Below are 15,934 nucleotides of genomic sequence, written 5' to 3' on the forward strand. Positions count from 1 at the left end.
AATATTTTGGATCAAAATGAAGAGGAAGGAAATCATTCCTTGGTGGAGGTTTTCCCTAAGCAGATTGAAAAGTATTTCAGCTCGGTTGAAATAACAAGAACCCAGATTTCTTTGTGCATCTTTCAAATAAAAACGAGCCCTAAAGTGACATGATAATTTCAGACAGTGTGTGTGAAATATGTATGCGTTTGTCACTTAGAATATGTGTGGACCTTTGGACAAAATTCACTCTCCATCCTCATTTAGGTATATACATTTTTCTATAAACTCGCTCATTGCAAGTGTGATTGGAGTTAGAAAAAAAAAGAAAATAGATCTGGGTGTCCTGAAGGGTTCCCCCCCACCTTAAAAAAATTGTAAGGTTTGTTTTAATTTTATTTTCATCTCTCCCCCCCCCCCCCCCGAAACATTGCTGTGAGAGAGTCTTTCAGTTCGATATGGGCTTAGATGGTGGAATTTTGAGAGTACATTACGTTTCAGCAAAAATACAAGTTTATTACCATATGCACACCAATATGTGTGTGTGTGTGTATATGTGTGTGTGCGTGTGTATGTGTGTGTGTGTAGAAATATTGTCAAATAGTTGCTTATCGTGCTGGAGTTAAATGAGGCTCTGTTGCATTATGGCAAATTTATTTCCTCTTTCCTAGATACTATACTCTGTGTATTATGTGCAGAGTCTCCATCAAATTGTGTTCTTCTTGTTTTGGAATGTATTGCACACACAACCTCAGGGAACATGAGTTCAGCCATTTTTAACTCCCTCTTATTTTGTTGTCTTTTTTAAAAAATAACTTTTTGTTTTTATTTTCCCCAAAGATCCTGTTTTGATGCATGTTCATGAAAACTTTGAACTTTGTAGTGTAGCTGCTAAATAATTCAGCCCCGTGTTTGTTAGGCGGCTCCCCTCTTTCCTGATGAGGTCCTGATACAGTCGGTATAGCACAGAATCACTAATTACAAGTTAATTACACTGTACTTACAGACTGAGCCCTGCGGAATAGCGTACAGGTTGAACCCAGCTAGACTGTTTTGTAGAGCACATGTAAAACAAACGGACAGACAAACAAACATTCTTTTAAAATGGTAATCCATGTCCAGTTCCCCTTATATTTCATTTTGCCAATAAAATAAAATAAAATAAAATAAAAGTTTGCTTCTCAGGGAAGATAAGTGAGCTTAAGGCTGCATGTTCTTGAACAGACCCTATGTTCCTGCCTGTGACTGCAGGCATTAGCATCTCAGGATAAAACTGCCTTCTTCCTGATATCAATGGGCTGAATCTGGATTTTCTTGAGCTTCTAGTCAACTCGTTGGCCAGTATCCTATTGAGCTTCTGCTGTGTGAAAAGTCACACTACCGTAGCAATGTGAGGTTGTGCCATCATTACACAAGGGGCGATTGGGACATTGCAAGATGTCTAAATTAACTTGGTATTTTCCTGCCATGTGGTAGGGCAGATTTTACCACTGGTTAAGTGTAGGTAGGTAGTGAAATGTGTGGCAGATGCATGGAAGGATATAACCGTCTGGGCATTACCTGAATTTTACTGTAACTCGTCCATCAACGTCTTAGGCAGGATCTTCCCATCTCGTGCTTTTATGTCGGCCCTGTCGTGATGTTTTCTGCACCTGGAAAACTCTTTCCTGCCATTTTTCCAGCTGCCTTAGTATGCAGACGTGCTCTTGATGAGAGATGTGTTGGCGTGTGCTCCTCCTGCATTAAAAAAAAAAAACTTATTTCAGGGAGGCGGGCTTTTTCCTCTGTTCTCGATGGGGTGAGCCAGTTACCAACCCACCCACCCAACCCAACCCCACCGCCAACTGCCGAGGCGCATTCCTCATGCTGAAGGGTGTGTTGACTCAAGTTGGTGAGGGCAAGGATCGAGTTGTGCACACACCTCTGTGTGCGCGTGCGTCTGTTTGTGCGCCGGCGAGGTGAGGCCTTATCCCTATGGGGGGGATGTGTTCTTCATTTGCCTTTACAATCGGAGCACCTCGGAGTGGCTTTCGGGTAGGAGCTCAGATGGGCGCATGTAAATATCCTGTCAGAGGCAACCCAAAGAATATTAATGTCTCTTCACCGCCGCGCTATAATAAAGCTGTACACAGTAGGCTTAATATGGGGGCAGTCTGGGGAATTGCAGAAGACCTAGGTAGCCTGGACAGAATGACAGCAGTCGGGAAAATGTTCAATATGCCAGATTTTCCGCAGAGATGCTTCCCCCCCCCCCCCGCTCCCATAGTGATCTACGTGAAACGAACACGCCTATGTGATTTTATTTAGACCTCGGGTCCCCAAGTCTTTTAACAAATGGATGTAGAGACATAATAGCCCAGTGAGAAATACCTTCCTGTGACACGTGGAAATCTTTTGTTTTGCTCAAGAATGGCCACACTTCAATTCTTAAAGGCGGTAGTCCTGTTTGAAACAAAGGAAAATGCACTTCACGTATATTCTGTTTTGTAGTCTCTTTAGCTCCGCACTAGATGAAACAACCTTGTACTTACATTCAGAGTTTTCTGGGCTCTTTCTCGGTTTTTATACATTTCCGGTGAATCTCCATGAAAAGGCTGTTACGTCTTTCAGTTCAGGAGGGGCTGCTGTGAATCTCTTCCACTTTTTTTTTTAAAAAAATGCATTCATTTAAGAGAATCAGAACCAACTTGTTATCAGAACCGGTCGGAATAAACTGAGCAAAATCAGCAAAGACTGGCATGGACCTAAATGTGTGCTGCCTTTTCCTCCAAGCCACTCTGTCCATCCCTAAATATTGGAAACAAATGAGGTAACCATGAGTAGTTGAATTTTGAAGTTTTCAGTCGATGCCAAGAGATGTCATATTCATTTCCCGCAAGAACCAGGCTAGTTCATTGATTCAATCTTGTTGGAAGCTTTACCTGCACAGGTTGCTGTTTAAACAAATAACACTTTTCTATTCGGTGAGTCCAATTACACAGATTCAGGCAGAGGTTATGTATGTATATTCAAATACAATTTCCCTGCTAGTCTAGATAACAAAATAGCAGCCTTTGCATCAAGAAGGCAATCAGATTTTAATCTTTTTTTGTGAAATTACTGATGAGCAGAAGCTCCTTTTTAGAGCACATCGGTGCTTCTGCAGATAGGCGCCAGCATTTTATTTTGCTCCAGATTGGCATCAGAATTCACCCTGGAATACTCGGACATTGACGATGATAGGGAAATGATGGTGGGGAGAGCTGGCCAGTTATAAACAAGAAGCTCTTGTTTATATACTCGCTGTTCTTTAATGCCGCTACTGAATTATCTTGCAGTTAGAAAATACATATGCATGCGCTCCCTGCAATGTTTTGCCCATTATATTCTGCAAATAAAAGAAGATGACTCAGAAGCTCCATGGAACTAAGTCCCGTTCCATTTCAGGACCAAATGTTATTTTTAAGTGAAAGCAGACTCTGTAAAGATCCTAATAGCAAGCTGGGGAACATGCCTGTCCGACATTGGGGTGTTACGTTCACAACCCTTTGCTTTGGTCATTTGGAAACAACATCAGCCAGCTGTGGGTAGCCATTGGGCCAGGAAGGGCCCCCAACCTCCATGTTGGAGTGGAGCAGTTCCGGTCACAGGCCATTCTGTAAGCGGAGTGTAAGTGCAAGGTTTGGACCGGTGAGCTTCCCTTCTCAGATGTTTACTGAACATGCTATCCTAATGCTGAATTGGGCCCCTGAAGTTTGAAGACAGCTCAGTGGTATTAACTGGTTTTTAATTTGTTGTTGTTGTTTAGTCGTTAAGTTGTGTCCGGCTCTTTGTGACCCCGTAGATCAGAGCATGCCAGGCCGTCCTGCCTTCCACTGCCTCTCAGAGTTGGGTCAAATTCATGTTGGTAGCTTCGATGACATGTTTTTAATTAGTGAGGTGTAATAAAATTGTTTATGGGACGTGGTGGTGCTGCGGGGTCAGTAGACTAGCAGTCGTAAGATCGAATCCACGCGACGGAAGGAGCTCCCATCGCTTTGTCCCAGCTTCTCGCCTTCCTAGCAGTTCGAAAGCATGTAAATGCGAGTAGATAAATAGGTACCATCTCGATGGAAAGGCAAACAGCGTTTCGAATCTAAGTCGCGCTGGTCACGTGACAACGGAAACTGTCTTTGGGCAAACGCTGGCTCCACGGCTTGGAAACGGGGATGAGCACCGCCCCCTAGAGTCGAATACGACTGACTAAAAATGTCAAGGGGAACCTTTACCTTTTTTAAAAATCAAATTGTTTAATGCACTGATTTGTTCTGTAGGCTTTACTTGTTGAATAATTGTGGTTAATCAATGAAAACACCAATAGTGGATAAAATTGCTTCTGCTTAATCAATAGGGCTGAAATTTTTTTGCAGGATCTCCTTAGGGTGGCTTCCCTGTGGCCCGGAGCAACAAACTGGATCTTTTCTAACCCAAATTTGGTGAAAGGACACCAGTACTTTAAATCTAGCCTCCCTCCCTCCCTGTTTTGTATAAGTTTAGCTAACTTCTTTTTCTTTTCCATAACACTTATAACAATGCTGTTTAGTTTTCAGTCTTGCTTAGATGACATCAGTAACAGTTCTTAATCCTGAATGTTCATTTTTTTTAAAAAAAACAAGTGGCCATGGGTTTTGAACATGTTGCTTTTGAAATTATTTTGGATCCACTGTGTCACTGCTGAATCTGTGGCCAGAATCCAGTTCGTCACCATAATGCAGACGTAACTTTGTCCGGCATTATACCCAGTCAGTCATGTGGTTTCCCATTGTAACTGATTGCGCAATCTGCTGGTAGAAGCATGTTGTGTATAGCACTTCCACTTTGATGCTGTCGTAGCTATTGCAAATGTAACGTTGAATTATGCGCATGTAACTGCAACCAAATGTTGACCAGTATGCCATTCCCATAAATTTAATGCAGAAGAAAGTGTAAAGACTGAATTTCGTATAATGGGGGTGGGGGTGAGGATTTTTTTTTAAAAAAAGAGGAATGTGTATTACATGTAGTGGAAATTGCATACTTTCTTTCGGAGATTGCTTAAAAAGATAACTGTCACTGAGATGTTCCCAGTAGATAAGTGTAAATAAATCTAATGATTTAAAAGGCAAGTTTTTTTTAAAAAATCAGAAAAATAAAATGTTTTTAAAAGAAAAAAATTAATTCATTGCCACCTGCAAACAAAGTGCTTAGAAAGTAAAAATAATAATAATTACATTTGGTCTGTCTTCAAAACCTGAATGGCCCACCCCATCAGCATTTCACGGATCAAACATTTCCTGCTCTCTAGCATTCTGTAAAGATCCAGCAGCAGATTATCATAAATTTGGTAATTCTTGAAAAGAATGACGGATTATGTGTCATTTTGTAAAGCACTTCTTATATTCCTAAAGAAGGAATCCTTCTGCATCCATCGCTTGCTGAACCATGGAGATTCCAGCAAGTTGGCAATTAAATAAATAGATCATATAAGACAAAAGTCAGCCTGCGTATGATAAATACAGGGAGAATTCAAGGAGCATGTTTTGCCTTAGAGATACATACTTCTTTCAAAATGGTTCATTAGAGAATTGCTCCTGTCTTGGCTTGCTATTTATTTACTTGTGCATAAATGCGGTCCCATTCATAAAGGTGATGACATTTTCCAAGGTGGTTATATACCTCGTGTCACCGGATCTTTACTGTAGGAAACGGATTATCAGTCTGAAGTTCATAATCTTATAAGGCCAGCCAAGGTTCTTCCGATTCTTCTCTCATGTGTTATAAATGTTATGTCATGTGTGAAATGTTTTTTCTCCCTCTTATAACGTGGCTGCCAAATTTCTGTGACGTTCCCTCTGCACCTCCATCATCTCTCCTCTTCAGAGTAAAGAGAGAGATGATTCAGAGTATGTATCTGTACAGTTGGGGACAGTTGAATTGAATTGATGGTGTTCTTCATTCATTGGGCTTTGATATTTTCATCAAGATTCTGTCCTAAGTTCTCTATTAGTACTTTCAGACGCTTTGAGCATCTTTTTTGGTAGAAAAGGTAGGGCGTAAAGGTAGAGGGTATCCTTGTTCTGGAGACCATGGCGATGGATGAAGACCCTTGACAATCTGGGGCACAGCATCCCCCTCAGTTTTCACAGGGCCGTGGAGCAAAAGTGGTGAGGAGGTCTCTTATGTGAAGCTTCGTTTCAGTTAGGGGTGATGGATTGGGCCAAAAGATTCATAGGAAATGGAGGTTGTCAGGAGGCTCTGAAGGAGCTTGTGGGAATGGTGGTAACTCGATGGAGAGGCGTTCCAGGAGGGAGATGTAGCCACTCAAAAAGCATCAAATAAGTGATGGAGCTGAAGTACCATACTTTTCCATGTATAAGACTATATTTTTGTCTAAAAACTTTAGACTAAAAATTGATGGTCGTCTTATATACGGAAGTAAGCTGAGGAGAGAACAAAAACAAGTGGAGGGGAAAGCAGGGATCAAAGCGATCCTGCAGCGCTTTGATCCCTTTCCCCCTATACTTGCTAAGCCCCACTTAGATTTATTAATTTTGGATTAGAAAAGTGGGGGGTGTCTTATACATGGGGGCGTCTTATACATGGAAAAATAAGTATATTCTGTTGTCATGTGCACTATGACTTAATCGTGAGTGTTGTTAGTTTTTCTCTGAGAAGCCTCCATAAAACAGCTCTTTTGTTCTCCTCCCACAAACATTAGGTAAGAGCACTTTTTCTGTATCATAAGAATGCATTACTTCATGTAGACTTCTAGAAGAGTGTTAATATTTTGTACGAGGCGGCCAGTCCTTTATTGGCTGAAAAGTGCGGTCTTTAGCACGGGGGATGAGGGGAGTGGAAGGAGGTGGTCAATAAGGAAAGCATTCAACTCTGTTAAAGATTGTCTTGGATCTTTGAAAACAACTGCTGTCCTTTTTAAAAGTGCCATTTGAGGAGCTTCAAAGGGGATGTGTTTCTTCTGATCTCTGGAGCTTGTGTGACTGGTTGTAAGCATGCACGTGCATGCGCGTGTACGCTCATGCACTCTCACTCTCTTTCACACACACAAACACAAAAGGAAAAAATGGGAGGGGCGAGCTTACTGTCTGTAAGTGAAAGACTTTACAAGTTAGTATAGGCACCTAGTACTTGTTTGTCTAGAAGAGATGAAAAAAAATCCAGCATGAAAATAATTTTGCTTTTCTGACAACAGCTGCTGTTGTGTGACTGCCTTTTGCATTTCTCATCATGGTCAGGGGTCAGAAATGGTGGTTTGATCTTTTCCATGTGGGCTGTTCTGTTAATGACAGCTTGCTGGCAGCTGGCAAGAAATTTAATTGCTTTATTATTTGGAATATTTATTTATTTGCTAAAGTTGCCTCACGTTGTTCAATGTGTAGGGTATCCAAGGGGAGTATTTTGGGTCTTAAAAAGTGTGAGCTTTCTGCAGGCTTTGTATGGAAAAGAAGAAAGGGTAAGGGGGGGGGAAGATTCCACCCATAGAGTGGGGTTTTCGGGTAGAGTTTGGAAATGTTAATTTTTGTTCCCATCCAGAAATCCCACAATTTCAAAGGAATGAAAAAACAAAAGATGAAACCACCAGCTAGCCACGTTTGCTAGGGGGTTCTGGGAATTATCATCAAAAATGTAAGATGTCCGGGCTTTGTGCCTTGGAGTATTTACTTGTTCATACAGATTTCATCTTTTGTGTTTTATTTCTTAGCAGATTTCTGTGGTTGTTTACCTGTGCTCCGAAGGCCCAAATGAGGCGTGAGACCTTTCACGCAGTTATCAATTTCATAAGCACATTGTTTTTAAAGGAGAGAAGATAGAAGGGGTATATGTAGGGGGGGGTAAGTAATTCGGTTTGAGACCCTGGGAAAGTAGAGGAGATTTAATGTTCTGGCTGCTAATGGGAGTTTTCTCTTATGCAACCCACCCCCAAAACAAACCCTCCCCCCCAAGAAGAATGGAAGGGAACTGGGACTAGCTAGCTTTCCCATTGGGTTTCAGTCTAAAAAAGTCTCCTCTCCCTTTTTTTCTCTATAGCAGGAGTGGGAAACTTCAACTGCACTAGTTCCACTTTCTGCTACCCACATGCCTCAGTGGTCTTTAGTCCCCCCCCTTTCTTGAGACTCCTAGGGGATCCCAAGAAGTTGATGGGCTCCTGAAATAGAATCCCATGCATTTGCTTCTGCAGCTGTGACACTCTATACACACGCACGCACGCACGCACGCACGCACGCACGCACACACACACACACACACACACACACACACACCGTATTTTTCCATGTACAAGACTATACATTTGTCTAAAATCTTTAGGCTAAAAATTGAGGGTCGTCTTATACACGGAAGTAAGCTGAGGAGAAAACAAAAAAAAGTGGAGGGGAAAGCAGGGATCAAAGCGATCCTGCAGCGCTTTGATCCCTTTTCCCCTACACTTGCTAAGCCCCACTTAGATTTCTTAATTTTGGATTAGAAAAGTGGGGGAGCGTCTTACACACGGGAAAATACGATATATTTTAAAATGAGGAATAGAATGAGGAATCCAAATCTTTTCAAAAGAATGAAAATCACGAACAGGTCATGGAAAAATAAGCCTCCTGTATTTATCTTTTTGCATTCAGTTTTTTTTCCTTGTTGATTTCCCTTCTTTAAAGCTCAGCATATGTTCTGGCTCTTGATAGAGGCTTTCTTCTCATGCCACATACATGTACGAAAAGTGCAATGCGTGAAGCAGTCCTGAAACAGGAAGAAAAGCGTTCAAGGAAGGGAATGTGACGTGAAGACAGCTTGAAAAATTCTGCCTTCAAGAGACATTCTCTGGGCATCTCTCTCTGAGTGTCCAAACTTTTGCTTTTAATCCTATTTCCATTTATTCTGTCACATCCTATATCCACCCTCCTTTGGCCAGACTCATGTAAAGTAATGTTGGTGTCAAAAGGAATTGGTCAAAACCAGAAACCTGTAGCTGATACAGATGTCTGTTGATGCCGCCTTTTCACGCAGTCCTGAATCCTAGTCTTTCCAATAAATGTTAAGAGGTGATGAGTTGGCAGAGGAGATGTCGAAAAGAAAAACAATCCTAAGGGAGCGAGGGGCAGGATGGCTGCGTTGGCTTTGCTCTTATACAATGTAGGTAAAGCTCCATTGGGGGTGGTGGATGCAGTAGTGGAGTTGGCTAATAGGCATTTTATAGTTATCAATGATAGTTGACCTTGAAGACTTAGATTTCCCCCCCATTCTTAGGAAGGCTGGCTCTTACCCCTGAACAATTGGGCTGCTTTGCTGATGTCATGTCTATCTCATGATAAAGCCCCAATAAGCCACTTTGTAGTTCTGATCTTGACATTGGGCATTCTCTTAATGGCAGGCGTTCACATATCTCTTTTATCTTCTTTTAGAAGGGCATTTCTTCAATCTGAAGACATTTTCTCACCTTTGCTGCTCAAAGTGTCAGAAAGTGTGCTTGGTCCAGGTATACATGCATACCTGGGTCTAAATTCAATTGTCAGGTCCCCTTGTCCCTTACTAGGGCAGATTCGATTTAAATTATTGCGTAAATTATTATGTAAATGTTAATACGTTATACTTTTTTTTGATGATTTAAATTTAAAAAATGATTTTGTAAATTTTAAAATTGTGATTTAAATCCTGATTTAAATGGATTTGATTTAAATAGTCATTGGTCCCAACTGTTAGATCAACGGCTGAATTGGGAGTCAGTCCTTACGTAAATCTCATTCAATAGTTTTGTTTTGATGGGTGCTATCAGTTGGATTCAGACCTGCAGTGAACATGGTGAAGATGGGTAGAAGAATGGTTTATGCTTTGTTCCAGGTAGCTTGGGATATTATAAAAAAGGGAAGTGCATAACTTCTAAAAATATGCTGATGTGCAGAGATGTATATTTCTGTGCATTTATATCAGTCATATACAGTGGTGCCTCGCTTTACGATTGCTCCGTTTAACGACGAAACCACATTACGACAAACTTTTACGATGTTTCCTATGGGGGAATTTCGCTTTGCGATGATTGGTTCCCTGCTTCGGGAACCGATTCTTCGCAAAATGATGATTTTCGGACAGCTGATCAGCGGTTTCAGAATGGCCACTGGGTAAACAAAATGCCCCCCCGCTGTTTTCTGGGACAGATTCCTCGCTGCACAGGCAGCGCAAATGGCCGCCCTATGGAGGATCTTCGCTGGACAGCGAGTTTCCAGCCCATCGGAACGCATTAAATGGGTTTTAATGCGTTTCTGTGGGCTTTTTAATTTTGCTCTACAGCAATTTTGCTGGAACGAATTAACATCGTTAAGTGAGGCACCACTGTATCTGAAAGCCAGTCTTGGATTAGTTCAAATGGTGAATTGATCAATTAAAGCTTAAGTTGACTGATGAAGGTGATAAGGGGCAAATTTTCGTTGGCTTCTGCATATTTTAATTGGTGTCTTGAGACTAAATGGCTTGTTCGTTTGTTTTGGTGAGATTGGTTTGATATTGAAGGTTTACTGTAAATAGATAACAAAAAGAAAGTCGTAGATGTCCTAAGAACGGAATTTGGCCTTTAATAGTTGTAACTTATTTCCCAGCTTCTTAGGTAGCTGGAGAGAGAAAAAAAGAGGCACTTTGTGAACGCTTTAGTAATATGCACCTATATTTAAATTTTGATTAATTGGTGCATTGGTTAAAAGGCAGGCTGCTTCATCAACTAAAAACCTCTTTCATCATTCTGTGCAAAAAACAAACAAACAACCCCCCCAAAAAAACCACCCAGCCATAAAACAATTGCCAACACAATTTCCGTGGAATTTCCTGCTGAATTTCTCCTGAGTTCCCAGTAGCCAAACACCTGCTGAAATAAAAACAGGTTGTGTTTCTTCCAGAAGGTGGTAAGAATTGGACTTTATTAGGCATGAGTTCAGTTTGCTGCTGTAGGAGGGGAAGAGGGAAAAAAAAAAGAGATCACTGCGTGGAAGGTTCATACCACAGGGTCAACGTCTGTCCGCGTGGGTTGAGTAAATACCGTTGCCACCACTCAACCTCTCTGTGGTTGGTGGCATGCGTAATTGCTAGGCAGGCTAGCCAACCTGTATAGGAAACCATTCATTAAAGTGCAAAAAAATTTTTGGCATAATGTGCAAGACTTAGGTTTTGCACGGTTGACACTCTGATTCGAGGCATGTCTACCCTTAACACTCCTTTTCAGGCAATGCCAACTTTTCCTGTACAGGGTGTTCTCTTAAGTTCAGAGTTTGCCTCGGATGAATACTCTGAGCTAAACAGATATTGGTCTTGTTATTTGAGATGAAGTTGTGGGTATGGGTTCATATCTTTTCAGGGTACCATGAAATACCGTATTTTTCGCACCATAAGACACACTTTTTCCCCACAAAACAGGGGGGTGGAAAGTCTGTGCGTCTTATGGAGCGAAGAAAACATTATATTTTCCTGTTTTCTTCTCCTAAAAAATTGGTGCATCTTATGGAAAGGTGCGTCTTATGGAGCGAAAAATACGGTAAATGTTGATGGCTGAAAAGAATATGAAATAAGGAAAGAACAAATGTTGGTTGTTGTGTTTTTTTGGGGGGGAGACAACATCATTGAGAGATGTTTCAGAGAATAGGCTCAGATGTTTAATGGAATGGTTTTTAGTCCACCATGCCTTGAGTTTTTTTGGACTTACTCTACAGAATTGCACCCGGAGCTGCTGGTTAAATGGCAACAAAATGCAATTCCTTTTTTTTTTTTTAAGAAGCAGATTGTTGTCTTATTTATATGTGAAACTGAGCTAAAATGGTTGACAGCCAGATAATGGAAGCAACACCCTTAAAAATGGCAGATGTTTGGATATTCCAAACATTGTGAGGGACTCGACAACTTTATCTCGCGCTCTTGGATAATAATAATAATAATAAAAATAATCTTAGAACTGCAGAGCTGGAACGGACCCTACGGATCATCGAACAGACGTCTTTGTTTTCCTCGAAGCTTTCCCAACGTCCCTCTTTCTTTCCGAAAACCAAACTTTTGCTTGCTTGTTTGCTTGAAAAATAAATTTAATGCCAGTGCCCTTTGATGAGAAATAATGTTTTTGTAATACGTTTGATGTTTACATGGAAGATGTGGCTGGAGGGGAGAAGACAGCGTCTCTCCCTCTGCCTCCCTCACACTTTCTTTTTGGAGGTTGGTGGAAATCTTGTTAATCTGTTCTCGGAGAGCAGCTCACAATATCACCCATAAGCGAGTCTGTGTTGCTTTTGATAAATTATCATGTTTAGAGATATGTTTGGCTCTGAAGGGCTTAGGTTCCTGAACAAAGTCCTCCCTATTGTTTGTGGCCTCTGTTTGTCTTCAGCGCCTTTAGCTTGACTCCGAGGCCTCGGTTGAAGTTGAATTGCAGTCTGGGAGATAGAACAATTTTGCATTTAAAAAAAAAAGGAGGAGGAGGAGGAAAATCATAGGAAGAAAAACCCTTTTTGCTTTTTGGATGAATCTTCCTGATAATTTGCTAAAGCTCATTTGAATTTTAAGCACTTCTTTAATCTTCAAAGGCTAAATTGCTTTATGAATATGCATGGTGTGGGCAGACTTTAGTTCATTACCTAGTTGTAAATTCTAATGACCATTAGGTTCTTGCAGTAATTGCGAATTGTTTTGCATTTTTGATTGGCCTATTAACATGTGCAGTCTGCACGCATCAGACCAAACTGTCAGGCTGCTGGAGGGGAGGGGGGGAGAGAGAGGGTGGGGTGGGGAAGGTGAAAATTGTTTATAGCACTAAGATTCTTAGATTTTTTTCACCCCTCAATCTCAGAAAATTGATGATGTAGGAAAAAAAATTAAAGCAGTGTATTCAGCCCCCCCTTCCTCAAGATTGAAAGTTCACCAAGAGATTTGACATATTTAATTTACATGATGACTTTGCACTCCTTCATTAATGCAATTTGCATATGAAGCTGTTGTTAATCACTTTTGATCATGTTTTGTGTATTAGCTGCCTCAGTGGCTCTTCTCCCTCGGATGCGCCAGGCGAAAGAAGCAGAAGAAAACCTCCTTCTTTGCCAAGTTTCCTTCAGTGAATTGAGGAATTAGAAGTGTAACCTGGAGTAATTAAATATGTTTTATCCGTTCTCTTTTAATGTTAAGTACAGTTTGTGGAAGTGTAGAATTAAATTGCTCCCATTTGGGGGAGATGTTTCTTTTAGCAAATTTTAGCTGTATCACAGTCTAGAGCGATTGCTTGTCCAGTACTCTTCCCTTTGCCCAGTAAACAAGGCGGACTGGATGAAATGCGCTCAATTCCCACCCACCCCCCCTTGAGAGGTTCACTGATAATAGTAAACAGTGTATAATGCAGCCTCTCCTCTGATGATTTACTAAAACATTTGTCTAACGAGACTGCACAGAGATGTTAAGACTTTCCCCCTTTCCATAAATAACATTTTTAAAGAAGAATATCTCGAGGCTTGCCAGAGTGGGTTTATTTTCATTCTCCTTTTTTTTTCCTGTCTAAAATTTAGTTTAAAAGGGTGGGGGTCCCATCCTTGTTTAAAAGGGTGGAATAGGATTACGTTTAGAACTATACAGATCTGCCTTATAGAGAGTCACAATGCTGGTTTGTCTGACCCGGTATTGTTTGCACGGAGAGGGTGAATGGGCCCCCAGAGGCTCTCTACGAGGGATGGGGAAATGAGGGGGTAGATGGTGTCCCTATACATTTTGCTGTAGTTTAGGAGAAGGGCTAGTATTTTCCCCTTGGAAGAGGGTATAATAAAAGTACGTAAACAAGACATGTTAAAGGGAAGCACAAAGAGTAGCCGCAGAATTTCAGCAGTGCACCCAAATTTTGTAGGTGGAACCCAGCAGTATTTGTATGTGTGTGGGGGCACATTGGATTTCAGACAAGCATCCTTTCTGGACCTACCTAGAAATGCCAGGACTCAGTTGGAATCTCCTGAGCTGGGGGAAAAAGGATCCTTATTTTTTTTTCATGGAAATGAGAGAAGAATATAGTGTTCCTTCTTATCTGCGCCTTGCTTCAGTACCGGCCAGGTACAAAGGGGTAATTTTCAGACGATGAGCAAGGTAGTGCCCGGGTAGACTAGGAGATGCTTGGAATGGTACCTTTAGAAAAGTAACTTCACCAGATAGGTTTCTTCCAAAGATGGCATGTCTGCCATTACTGGATCTTCTTGTGCAGTTTGAAGCTGCAGGAGAGTGCTAGAGAGTGGAGGCCTCTCTGAAGATCCTTCCCCCCCCCCAAGTTGATTGAACTCAGTATTGTTTGCGCCAGTAAAACTGGTTGACTATAAAAATAAAGTAAGTTGGCAATACAGTGGTGCCTCGCATAGCGACGATAATCAGTGCAGCAAAAATTGCTGCAAAGCGATATTAAAAAGCTCATAGGAATGCATTGAAACCCCTTCAATGTGTTCCTATGGGTTTCAGACTCATCTTAAAGCGAAAATCCTCCATAGGGTGGCCATTTTCGCTGCCCGGTGAGCGAGGAATCCATCCCAGAAAACAGCGGGCGGCCGTTTTTTTAACCCGGTGGCCATTTTGTAACCGCCGATCAGCTGCGATGATCGGTAAGCGAAACAGGGTACCGATCATCGCAAAGCGATTTTTCCCCATAGGGAACATCGCAAAGCAATCGCAAAAAGTTAATTGCTATGCGATTTCGTCGTTAAACGGGGTGCCCGTTAAGTGAGGCACCACTGTAAATCGAAACTGACAGCAGTCCTCCAGGAATCCAAGCAAAGGTTCTCTCATGATTGAGCCCAGAACATTCTTTAGGCAGAACCCTAACTGGTCTAAAAAAAATGTGTGTTGTTCGTTGTTTCATACAGCCATGTAAAACACAACAAATGGTATCAGTTGTACCTTCTGAAATATCTCAAAAATTATGACCCAAAATTCCCTACGGATTCCTAGATGAGCAATTCCCAGAAGACAGAAAATTGGAAAACACAATTCTGTAGTATATACATTTTTAGTGCAATTCTGTACAGATTTCTTTATATGTGAGCTAGCTGTCAGTTGTGAAGGGGGTGTAACCGGGAGTGCTCCGTAGGTGGGTTGAGACCTTCACAGTGCTGCAGCTTCGGAATTTGCAAACCTTTGTCACCACGAGAAGCCAGCAGCCGCAGGAGATTTTAAATCGGAGGAGTGGTCGGCTCAGGTCTTTAGAAAGTATATTTATTGCTAGAATCCTGAAGGTACAGGGAAGGGACAGCAATACAGCTTGTGTTTAGGATAACGAGGAGAGGTTGTGTCATTAGCATTATGAAAAAGTGGAGTTTGAAAAGGAATTAAAAATAGGAGATAAACATACATTCCAAGGGAGGGAAGGGGGGACTCCAGGCAAGAGTGAGCTGTGAGAAAGAGAAACCAAACTGCTACTGCAGCGGAGATGTGAGTATACCCAAGATAATATGAGTTCTGGCTGTATTACCAGAGTATTCTTTGAGCTGTGTTGTCTAGACAAGAAATAGTCTCCCATCTCTGAGAGGTGTTAAGGTCTCGGTCCACTACACACTCTGCCGCTTTTTAAAAAAAAACACGTTGCACTGTTAAAAGAACGTCCGCCCCATGGATTGACACAGCTGGGAATCAAAGTTCTGAATGAATGCAGCAAGATTCCTTTAACCTTGCATGGATGCGATCCTTAACTGTCGCGTTAAGCTGAACGCTAGCGCCCCGTGTCCAAAGTGGAGACACGGTTGCGCTGGAATTAACTACATGGTCGAATGCTTACAGCAGACGTGTAAGTAGTTACTTAGTGGTTTGCTTGTGGTGTTTTTAGAGTAGCCCGCAGGCTGCCAGATACATACATTTGATTTGGTTTCTCAATAATAATTATGCAGTTTGGTTGTGTATTTTTTTCTTAGAAAGTAGACAGACAAAAATCTCAAAATGTCCCTTTCTTTTTTCTCTACTATTCCCTTGAGTT

At 41.5% G+C, this 15,934-nt stretch overlaps 1 protein-coding gene and 1 long non-coding RNA gene across 6 annotated transcripts in view; both read left to right on the forward strand.

Moving 5' to 3' along the window:
* LOC144584918 (uncharacterized) overlaps positions 1–15,934 on the forward strand; it is a 212,791-nt gene that overhangs the window by 35,372 nt on the left and 161,485 nt on the right. The window lies entirely within an intron of this gene.
* The window catches only part of BCL11A (BCL11 transcription factor A), a 192,469-nt gene that overhangs the window by 18,235 nt on the left and 158,300 nt on the right, over positions 1–15,934 (forward strand). The gene's annotated exons all lie outside the window — the stretch shown is intronic.

Source organism: Pogona vitticeps, chromosome 1 (genome assembly GCF_051106095.1).
Source record: "Pogona vitticeps strain Pit_001003342236 chromosome 1, PviZW2.1, whole genome shotgun sequence".
NCBI classification, from domain to species: Eukaryota; Metazoa; Chordata; class Lepidosauria; order Squamata; family Agamidae; genus Pogona; species Pogona vitticeps.